We start from the raw sequence: 11,709 nt of genomic DNA, 5'->3' as shown, positions 1-11,709 counted from the left end.
TAGGCCATTCATTCCAGGCATCTCCCCAGGCAGAAGAATCTATAAATGCTCTGAAAGTCCTAGCAGTTGCCAGTTATGTTAAAACTTTGTGCACTCTACTAACCTCTGTTTATGAGTTTGCCTCCAGGTCTGTCTATCCAACTGAAATAGCCTTACATCCTTCCCAACCCGGAGACTGAGTCCTGCTCAAAACCTGTAGGAAACAAGGGTCTGAACATCAGCTGACTGCAAGGTGGACAGGACCACACGTGGTAATTATTTACCACACAGTCGCCTGTCAGGTTAACTGGGGTAAAGCCATCGTCTCATCACACGCAGATTAAAGCAGCACCACCATCATCAGAATCAGAAAATGACCCAACTCCTGAGAGGCCTGGGCAGCGATGGGTTTGTGAACCCTTGGAAGACTTAAGGTTACTCTTTAAAAAAGATAAATATTAAGATTATAATTTCATTGTAGCTGGAAAAAGGTCAACCTATTTGTTTAATCTTGTTCAAGTAAAGAGCACAGGGAAAATAGTGTAATTATGGCACAGCCTCAAAAGTAAAATTCATAGATTTGTATCAGGAACTGGAACCAAGAACCTCAAGTTCAACAGAGTACTGAGGGGTTTCATCCAGTTCAAGTAGATAAAGAAGGAAAGAGGGTTATACGACCGACTAGAGATTCTACGAAATGTTCCCTGTCCAAGGCTGATCAGTTCCATTCCATGATCAGCCCTCATGGACCCAGTTCAGCAGGAAGCGGTCACTCCTTTTCCCACAAGGTTGTGGAATGGACATTGACGGAGGGGAATTGTAGAAAAGAACAAATCCGACTCCATGTTAGACCTGTTCCTTTGACTTTAACCCTGTGCTCTGTTTCCCAGGCTTAGTCTTGCTGGCTCTGCACCTTTTGTGAAATAATGTAGCCTATAGGCCGAAATAATAGAGGACAGCCTATTCTCAAGGCTCTAACCTTTAATATATTAACACTTCCCCATTTATTTAAGGATAACAAGTTGCAGAATAGAAAATAACATTTGTTTTGTTGGAGGTTTACAGGGACACCATGACCTGACCCATGTGGACAGCTGCAAAAACAGAGGATTCAAAGAAAAAATAATTCCTACACCAAGAAGTTTGCAACAACCAAGCATAGCCCCTCACCCTTTTAGTATAAAAGGAGCCTGAATTGGATGGTTCTCCAGGACATTAGTCTCCCATTTTCTCGGTTTGCTGGCTTTCTGGATAAAGTCACTATTCCTTGCCCCAGCATCTTGTATCCCGATTTATGGGCCTGTTGTCCTGCGAGCAGAATAGGATTGAACAAGGTAACAATATCATATGGTATTTTTCTTTCTCTTTTTGGCTTACTTCACTTAGGTTGTCGATCTCTAGGTCCATCCGTGTTGCTGCAAATGGCATTACTTTATTCTTTTTTATGGCTGAGTAGTGTTCCATTGTATAAATATACCACAGCTTCTTTATCCAGCCATCTGTTGATGGACATTTAGATTGTTTCCCTGTCGTGGCTGTTGTATATCAGGCTGTTATAAACATTGGGGTGTATGTATGTTTTTGAATTAGTGTTCCCTCTGGACATATGCCCTGGTGTGGGATTGCTGGATCATATGGTGTGTCTGTTTTTAGTGTTTTGAAGAATCTCCAAATTGTTTTCCATAATGGCTGCACCAAACTACATTCCTTGTAGGTGGGTTCCATGTTCTCCACACCATCTATAGCCTTTATGGTTTGTGGGTTTTTTTCTTTTTACTTGAAAGAATCTTAAAAATTTAACTTCAGTTTCTGAGGTAAAATGCTTTATAGTCTTTCAACTTCAATAACAATATACAGCAGTATCAGATACCCCTGGCATAAATATGTATATGATACATATATTTATGTAACATTACATCATGTATATTATACATATTGATGCAAAATTGGAAGAGTGTATACAAAGGGGGACATCTAAAAGGCACTGCTGAATGGAGTTAAGATTCCTTACATTTTGTGTACACAACACAGTGTATTCTGCTTAAGTGGATAACTAGTGAATTCAGCTCTCACTTGTGAATTCTCATTTGTGGACATTTTAATGATAGCCATTGTGACTGTTGTGAGGTGATACTTCATTGTAGTTTTGATTTCCAATTCTTTGATAGTTAGCGATATTGTGCATTTTTTCATGTGGCTATATGGCATTTGTTTGCCTTCATTGGAGAATTGCTTATTTAGGTCTTCTGCCCATTTTTGGATTGGGTTCTTTGTTTGTTTGTTTTGTTTTGTCATTAAGTTGTATAAGCTGTTTTATATTGTGGAAATTAAACCTTTGTCAGTCACATCATTTGCAAATATTTTCTGTCAGACCTTATGTTGTCTTTTGATTTTGTTTCTGGTTTACCTGGCTATGCACAAGCTTTAAAGTTTGATTAGGTCCCTTTTAAAAATTTTTGCTTTTATTTCTATTGCCTTAGGAGAATGACCTAAGAAAATATTTGTATGATTTATGCCTATGTGCTCTTCTAGGAGCTTCATGGTATCATGTCTTATTTTAAATTGTTTAAGCTATTTTGAGTTAATTTTTGTGTAGAGTATAAGGGAGTTTTTATTTTATTTTATTTTATTTTTATGTTAGGTACAGTCAGTTACCATGTGTCAATTTCTGGTATACAGCATAATGTTCTAGTCATGCATATATATATATATATATGTAATTTGTTTTCATATTCTTTTTCATTAAAGCTTACTACAGGACACTGAATATAGTTCCTTTGCCAAACAGAAGTAGCAATTAAAAAAAATCTCTTTTTATGTATAGTGGCTAACTTTTCAAAAATTTTAACTCCCAAATTTATGCTTTCCCACTTCTTTCTCCCAGCAGTCAAGATTGTTTATGATGTCTGCATGTCTATTTTTGCTTGGTAGACGACTTCATTAGTGTTGTCTTTTTTTTTTTTACTGTAGAGTTAATGTATGAGTGTTACCATATGGTATTTTTCTTTCTCTTTCTGGCTTGCTTAGAGTGACAATTTCCAGGTTCATCCATGTTCCTGCAAATGACATTATTTTATTATTTTTATAGCTGACTAGTATTCCATTACATAAATATACCACAACTTCTTCACCTAGTCATCGGTCGATGGATATTTAGGTTGTTTCCGTATCTTGGCTATTGTATATAGTGCTTCTATGAGCATTGGGGTGTACGTATGTTTTCGAATACAGTTCCCTTTGGATATAAACCTAGGAGTGGTATTGCTGGATCATGTGGTAAGTCTATTTGTAGTGTTTTTGAGGAATCTCCATCCTATTTTCCATAATGGTTGCACCAAACTACATTTCCCCCCAGCAGTGTAGGAGTGTTCTGTTTTCTTCACATCCTCTACAGTATTTATGGTTAGTGTTTTTTTTTTTCTTTACTTAAAAGAATTTTTTAAAAATTTAACTTCAAATTCTGAGGTAAAATACTTTTTATTCTTTCAACTTCCATAAGAAAATGCAAAGGTGTCAGATATCCCTTGCAAAAATACATATATGATACATATATTTCTATGACATTATATCATGTATATGTAATATGTATATGCAGAATTCAGAGAGTTTTTAGAAAAGGGTACATCAAAAAGGCACTGCTTAATGGAGTTGAAGTTACTTACAATTTATGTACATATACACACTTTATCTGCTTAATTGGGTAGCTACTGACAAGCTTTCACTTGTCAGTTTTCATTTGTGGACATTTTAATGATGGCCATTCTGACTGGTGTGAGGGGATATTTCATTGTAGTTTTGATTTGCCATTTTCTGATAAATTAGTGTCATTGTGCATGTTTTCATGTGCTTCTAGGGCATTTGTTTGCCTTCACTGGTTTAGGTCTTCTGCTCATTTTTGGATTGGCTTTGTTTTTTTCATTATGCTGTGTAAGTCGTTTATAGATTGTTGAAGTTAAACCTATGTCAGTCACACCATTTGCAAATATTTTTTGCAGTCCGTAGAGTTTTCGTTTTGTTTATAGTTTACTTAGCTATGCACAAGCTTATATGTTTGGTTAGATTCTATTTTTTAATTTTTGCTTTTATTTCTATTGCCTTGGGAGAATGAGCTAAGAAAACATTGTTAGGATTTATGCCTCTGCTTTTCTAGGAGCTTCATGGTATCATGTCTTATATTTAAGTCTTTAAGCCATTTTGAGTTAATTTTTGTGTATGGTATGAGGAAATGTTTAAAATTCATTGATGTACTTGGGGCTGTTGTGCTTTCCTAACACCATTTTCCAAAGAGACTCTCTACCTTATTATGTATTTGTGCCTCCTTTGTTGAGGATTAATTGGCTGTAGCTCTGTGTTTTATTTCTGGGTTCTCTATTTTGTAACATTGATCCATATGTCCTTTTGGTGCCAATACCAAGCTTTCAGTAACTGTAGCTCTGCAGTATTGTCTGAAGTCTGTGGATTCTGCCTCCAGCTTTGTTCTTTTCTCTCAGGATTGCTTTGGTAATTCTGAGTCTTTTGTGCTTTTAAATACATTTTAGGATTATTAGTTGTAGGTTTATGAACAGTGTCACAGGTAATTTGCTATTGATTGTATTAAATCTGTAGATTGCTTTGAGTAGCATCTCCATTTTAACAATATTAATTTTTCTAATCCATGACCATGGGATATCATTCCATTTCTTGAATCATCTTCAGTTAACTTTATCAATGTTTTATAATTTTCAGCATATTAATCTTTCACCTCCTTGGTCAGTTTACTCCTAAGTATTTTATTAATGCTATTTTAAAAATGATTGTTTGCTTTTCTGATATTTCATTATTATTGTAAAGAAATGAAACATTTCTATATGTTAATCTTGTATCCTGTTACCTTGCTTAATTTGTTTATCAGTTCTACAATTTTTTGTATGGAGTCTTTAGGGTTTTCTGTGGCATCATCTGTGTATTTTACCTCTTCTCATGTTTGTATACCTTTAATTTTTTCTTACCTGTTTGCTATGGCTAAAATTTCCAATACTGTGTTGAATAGAAGTGAAGAGTGTGGGCATCCATGTTTTGCTCCAGATTTTACTGGGAAGGGTTTCAACTTTTCCCTCTTCAGTATTATGCTGGCTATGGGCTTGGCATAAATAGGTTTTATTTTATTTATTTATTTTTTATAAGGAGGTACTGGAAATTGAACCCAGGTCATCATGCATGCCAAGCACATACTCTGACACTGAGTTATACCCTCCCCCTATAAATAGCTTTTATTATGCAGAGATATGTTCCCTCTGTACCCACTTTTGTAAGAGTTTTTTTATCATGAATGGATGTTAAATTTTATCAAATGCTTTTTCTTCATTTGTTGAGATGATTATGTGGTTTTTGTCTTTTTTGTTGATGTGGTGTATCACATTGATGGATTTGCTGTGTTGAACCATCCTTGTGATCCTGTTTGAATCTGACTTGATCATGGTGTATAGTATTTTTTAGGTATTGCTGGAATTGGTTAGCTAATATTTGTTGAGGAGTTTTGCATCTATATTAATCAAAGATAGTGGCTCATGATTTTCTTTTTTGGTAGTGTTCTTGTCTGATTTTGGTATCAGGGTGATGGTGGCTTCATAGAATGACTTCAGGAGTGTTCCCTCCTCTTCCATCTTTTGGAAGAGTTTGAGACAGATGGGTTGAAGTTCTCCTTTGTATGTTTGGGAGAATTCCCCAGTGAAGCCATCCAGTCCTGGACTTTTGTTTTCAGGAAGGTTTTTTGTTGTTGTTTTGTTTTGTTTTTTTAATTACAGATTTCATTTCACTTCTAGTGATTGGTGTGTTCAAATTAGCTATTTTTGATTCTGTTTTGGTGAGTTGAATGTTTCTAGAAACTTGTCCATTTCTTCTAGGTTGTTCAGTTTGTTTTAAAATTGTTCATAGTGTTGTCTTACAGTTTTTTAAAAATTTCTGCAGTATCGATTATAATGTCTCCATTTTCCTATCTTATTTTGTTTATTTGTGTCATCTCTCTTTTCTTGGTGAGCCTGGCCAAATGTTTGTCGATTTTGTTTATCCTTTCAAAAAATCAGCTCTTGGGGTGATTTATTTCGTATTGTTTTTAAAATCTCTTATTTATTTCTTCCCTGGTCTTTATTATTTCTTTCTTTATGGTGACTTTAGGTTTTGTTTGTTCTTCTTCTAATTCTTTTAGGTGTTTAAGTTAGGTTGTTCATCTGAAATTTTTTTGTTTTTTGAGGAAGACCTGTATTGCTGTGATCTTCCCTCTTACAACTGCTTTTGCATCCCGTAGATTTGTTTCATTGTATTTTCATTGTGATTTTTCTAAAGGTATTTCTTTTCTCCCTAAACAGAAGCCTGGGGATTGAACCCAGGGCCTCGTGCGTGCTGAACACGTGCTCTAACACTGAGCTGTTCCCCTTACCCCCCAAAGTATTTTTAAATTTCCTGTTTGATTTCATCATTGTAGTATGTTGTGTAGTCTCCATGTAATTTTTTCCCCTTGTTTCTTTCTGTGTTTGATTTCTAATTTCATGCCATTGTGGTCAGAAAGATGCTTGAAATAGTGTGTTCTCTTAAATTTATTGATACTTGTGTCCCAGTATGTAGTCAGTTCTACAGAGTGTTACATGTGCTCTTGAAAAGAATGTGTGTTCATTGTATTGGATGTAATATCCTGAAAATATTAAGTCTAACTGTTGTGTCATTTTGGACCTCTATTGTCTTAATCATTTTCTGTCTGGAAGATCTGTCCATTGATGTCAGTGAAATGTTAAAGTCTCCTATTATCATATTCCCATCAATTTCTCCCTTTATGTCTGTTAGCATTTGTTTTAAATATTTAGGTGCTTCTATATTGGGTGCATATATGTTTTTAAGCATAATAGTCTCTTCTTGTATTGCTCCTTTTATCATTATATAGTGTCCTTTTTTATCTTTCTTTATGGCCTTTGTTTAAAGTCTGTTTTGTCTGATACAGGTATCGCTACCCTTGCTTTCTTGTCATTTCCATTTGCATGAAATATCTTTTTCAGTCTGTGTGTCCTTTGTTCTAAAGTGGGTCACTTGGAGGCAGCATATTGTAGGCTCTTGTTTTATTAGCCAATTTGCCACTTTGTCTTTTGATTAGAGAATTTAGTCTATTGACATTTAAGGTAATTATTGATATGTATACATTGCCATTTTAAAGCTTATTTTCCAGCTGATTTTATATTTCTTCTTTGTTCCTTTTTCTTTTTGTGGTTTGATAGTTTTCTTTTGTATTATGCTTGAGCTCTCTTCTTTTTTGTTTTTGTGAATCTGTTGTATGTTTTTGATTTGTGGTTACCCTGGATTTCGATTATGTTAACCCATTACTGTATGTACTTGCTTTAGACTGGTAGTCATATAAGTTCAAGCACATTTTAAAAAAAAATTAAAAACCAAACATTTTCTTACTCCCCTCCTCCACATTTTATGATTCTTGGCATCCTATTTAAACATCTTCATATTTATCCTTTAGTCATTCATTTTAGTTATAATCACTTTCACACTTTTAAAAAAATCTATGTACTGGTTTATTTAAGTGATTTACTTTCTTACTGTGATTTTTTTCTTTCCTATAGATTATTCTTTTCTATTTAGAGAAGAGCTTTCAATATTTCTTTTAGCATAGGTTTAGTATTGCTGTTTTGTTTGAGTTTTTGCTTGTCTAAGAAATGTTTTTCTTTGTCCTGTTCTAAATGATAAGCTTGCTGGGTGGAATATCCTAGGTTAGAGTGTTTTCCCATTCAGGACTTTGAATGTATCTTGCTACTTCCTTCTGGCCTGCAGTGTTTCTGTAGAGAAATCAGCTGATAGCCTTATAGGGATTCCCTTGTAACTACCTCCTTGTTTTTCTCTTGCTGCCTTTAGAATCCCCTCTTTATCTTTAACTTTTGCTGTATTGATTACAGTATGTCTTGGTGTAGGTCTTTTTGGGTACATCTTGTTTGGGACCCTCTGTGTTTCCTGTACTGGGATGTCTGTTTCCTTCTTTAGGTTTGGGAAGTTTTTAGGCATAATTTCTTAAAATACACTTTCAATCCCCTTTTCTCTAGATTTGCACACTTTATATTAGCACATAGATCTTGTTTGTTGCTTCACTTTTTTCCCCATCTTTTTGTCCACTGTCCTGATTGGGTGATTTCCATTATTTTACCTTCCAGATCACTTATGTGTTCTGCATTATTTAGTTTGTTTGTAATTCCTTTAGCTTGGGTTTCATCTCAGCAACTGAGTTATGTAATTTGATTGGCTCCTCTTAATAGTTTCTAGTTCCTTGTTACAGTGATCTGCATTTCTATCGATAGCCTTTCTTAATTCCCTCAGTATTTTTATTACCTCCTTTCTGAACTCAGGGTCTGATAGACTGGAGAGGTCTATTTCATTGTTCTTTCAGGGGATTTCTCTTGTTCTTGTAGTTGGGAGTGGTTCCTCTGCTTCTTTGTTTTACTTACATTTCTCTGACTCTATGAATTTAGGGGTAACGGTTATCTACTGTGGTCCTGAAGGGCTGTTTTTATGTGGGAGCATCCCTGTGTAGACTGCATGAGTCTAGTATTTTTGGTGTGAGGGTTCTTTTTAGCATGGATGACTGCCATGTCTTTCCTCCACCTGTGGTGGCTGTGATCCCCTTGATGCGGGTATGATCGGTGTGGTGGTGAGCCTGCACTGGATGTTGGGCAGGGCCTCCTCTTTGCTCTGTGGTTGTCACAGCCCTGTTAGGGGCTTGGTCTGTCTCCCAGTTGTTGCGGTAGAAGCCCCCAGGTCTGGTTCTAAGCTGTAGTGAGAGGTAGAAGGGACCGGAGCACTTCTACTGGGAGAGGAGCCACTGAGTATTCCTCCACAGGAGCTGTCCACGGGGAAGTGTGCTCTGTGATGTTGCCTGTCACCTACTGCGGGAGCTCACAAAGTACTGTTGTTGGCATTGCCCTTGGCCCACCTCAGCTGTAGGAAAGAAGGCAATTGGCCTGGATGTCCCTCAGATGCTGTGCTCACAGTGCAGGTTCAGATCCCCCATAGTGATGCCCCCAGAGATGCCATGGGAGCTATGGGAGTCGGTGCAAACCCCAGCCCTGCTTCTGCATGCACACGTGCCCACAAAGCCTGCCACTGCTAACAACGGATGCGCCCCAGCCACTGGAGCACCAGTGATCTGCTCACATGTCCCGCAGGTGCTTCACTGAGAAATATGCCAGCAGCATAAATCCACCAAAGTCAAGCAGCCTCCAGGAATTGCCTCAGATTTCAGCTGCATCTCTGTGTGGGCAGTCCACCAGCACTTTCATACACCCAGAGCTCATAGTGGTGGAGCCATACCTGCTGTGAGCACATGGAGAATGAGGCTGCTGTGGTGGCGTCCGGCCCCTCCCCGAGCATGTGCGTTGACAACAGGGCTTCTGTGGTGGACCCAGGCTCCCTCCCGTGTACTCTTCCAGGTGCAGCCTGGGACACAGTCCAGTCTCTCCTGGGTGTCGCTGTGCAGCCAGCCCTGATCCTCTCCCCAGGTCTGTCATCTGAAGCCTGTTTCAGCACCCAGTCCTTGTGCACACCAGCAAGGTGGCCAGGACCCTCTGTGCTGGTTTCTCTGTTCTGCCTGCTGCAAGCTGGCTGCTACCCTCACCTCTGAGGCTCCCTATCTGTCCTGGCTGATCTCCCAGCTATTGAAGGGGTTCCCAGGCTGAGGGAACCTTTCTGCTTTCACAGCTCCCTCCCGGGGTACAGATTCTGTCCAGACTCCTTTTCTGCCTTTGTCTTACCTGATTATGTGGTGATCTTTCTTGCAGCTTTGATTGTATGAGGTCTTCTGTCAGAGTTCAGTAGGTACTCTGAGAATTGTTCAACATGTAGATATATTTTTAATGTCTTTGTGGGAGGAGGTGAGCTCCACGTCCTGTTCTGCCGTCTTGATCTCTGCCCCACAACGTCTTCTTAGATGAGAGTGGCAAGGAGTGTTTTGAGGTATACACAGAGGAGGAGATGGTGTGATCAGACAGGCAGAGACTGAAGTGATGTGGCCACCAGACAAGGAACACTGTAGCCATCGGAAGCTGAAAGACGCAAAGAAAGGAGTGGAGAAGGTTCTGGAGGGAGTGTGGCTCTGCTGAACTTCTGGCCTCCAGAACTGAGAGAATAACCTTCTGTTTTAAGCCACCCAGTTTGCAATTTCTTACATCAGCTGCCGGAAACAGATACACCAAGGGAGGCTAAATGATGCTCAGGCCCAGTTCCTCAAAAGCAGCATATCGCCAGCTTGGTCCCTGCTGTGTCCCAGCATTGAGGACAGGGCCTGTACACAGTAGGTGCTGAGTTCATGTTGAATGACTAATAAGGGAAAAATCTTTGGGATATATCTTTCCTAAGAGATTTCCTAAATTCAAAAATCCTGCTTTTTTTGGTGCAGATGAAGTGAGGTACCAGAGCAGGTGTGCTCGTGGATGGTCTGCGGGGACTGCCTCCCCGTCGCATGGCTCCTCATGAGGGTGCCGTGCTCGTCCTGCTGACACCCGCTCAGGTGAGTGCCTGGGGCGGTGACGGAAAGAAAAACCACTTCCTGAAGATTCTGAGGGTGAAATCCAGTGCCCACCCCAATTTGGGCCGCACCCTGTGCTGGGGCCAGCTTCCCCCAAAATGAGCTGCCGGGATGGACTTTGGGGCACACGTACAAATGCTGCTTCCAGAACGGTCGTCATAGGCACTTGTTGGGGTCCAGCACACGCCCTGGCCCGGCTGGAGTGGGGAGAACGGGGGCTGCCTGGGCAGTCTGGCCGGAGGGTGAGGCTGAGGCCACTGCCAGCTCACTCAGGAGGAGCAGGAGGGGTGCCATACTCCTGGTTCTCACAACAGTCCCCAGAGGGGAGCAGTCAGCCCTGCCTCCTGCTGATCCTCGTGCACCAGCTTGGCCAACACTGACCCCAAGGTCACGGCCCCTGCTGTGGTCCCAGCCCCCATGGGGCGGTGCTGCTCAGTGGGCCCATCTAATCTTGACTTGCTCTGCCAACCCCTGGCACTGGCTTGGGGGTGCACTCCCACCAGAGCCGGGGGTGCTTCTGCCTGCACAGGCCCCTTACAGCCCCCGGGATGCCTGGGTTCTCACCCCACCTCTCCAGCCTGCAGCAGGCAGAAGGGCCTTGGACATGTCTCTTCCCTTTTGGGCTTCAGTTTACCCATACGTAACATTGGTTAGCTTATGGAAAAAAATCCCTAAAATGCTCTGTAACAGACAAGTCCCCACAAGGGAAGGGTTTTGAGGGACCAGTACAACTAGGTTGCAGTAGCAGGGGTGTTGAGGAAAGAGGGCTCCAGGGCGTGGACCCAGGTCTGCTCCACCTCCTCCTTGTCCAGCTGTTAAGGAGCGCAAGGGGGCTGGGCTGGCAGCCAAGGACCAGCCAAGGGAGGACTCTGGCTTCCTGGGACAGACTCATTGAGGCCAAGGGAAGGGTGGGTTAGAGGTTCCAAAGGTGAGCTAGCTCATGAGGTAGCCCTGGTCCCTCTGGCTCCACCTGCCTATGCCTCCAGGCTCAGGGAGGCTGCCTGGAGGCGGAGGCCTTGAGGAGAGAAAGGAAGTCTTGTAGAGACCTGTCCACAGACGTGGCTCTGGACAGATGCCTCCCTCACTGGACAGCCCGGCAGGGAGCACGGCCCCCAGGTGAGCTCAGGTTTCTGACCTGAGGCTTCGAGGTGAGAGAGGTCTGATCCTGTGCCAGTTTTCAGTGATGG

At 40.7% G+C, this 11,709-nt stretch overlaps 1 long non-coding RNA gene across 1 annotated transcript; it reads left to right on the top strand.

Annotated features, from left to right (window-relative positions):
• The first annotated feature begins 588 nt into the window (after window positions 1–588).
• LOC140686563 (uncharacterized) lies at window positions 589–11,523 on the top strand. Its single transcript, XR_012060391.1, has 3 exons — window positions 589–1,313; window positions 9,926–10,288; window positions 10,394–11,523. It is a non-coding gene; the product is annotated as an uncharacterized lncRNA (long non-coding RNA).
• Window positions 11,524–11,709: the final 186 nt, after the last annotated feature.

The sequence above is a fragment of the Vicugna pacos genome, chromosome 17 (genome assembly GCF_048564905.1).
Source record: "Vicugna pacos chromosome 17, VicPac4, whole genome shotgun sequence".
NCBI lineage: Eukaryota > Metazoa > Chordata > Mammalia > Artiodactyla > Camelidae > Vicugna > Vicugna pacos.
Note: the sequence above shows the minus strand (reverse complement) of the source record. Positions and strands in the feature narration are given on the sequence as shown.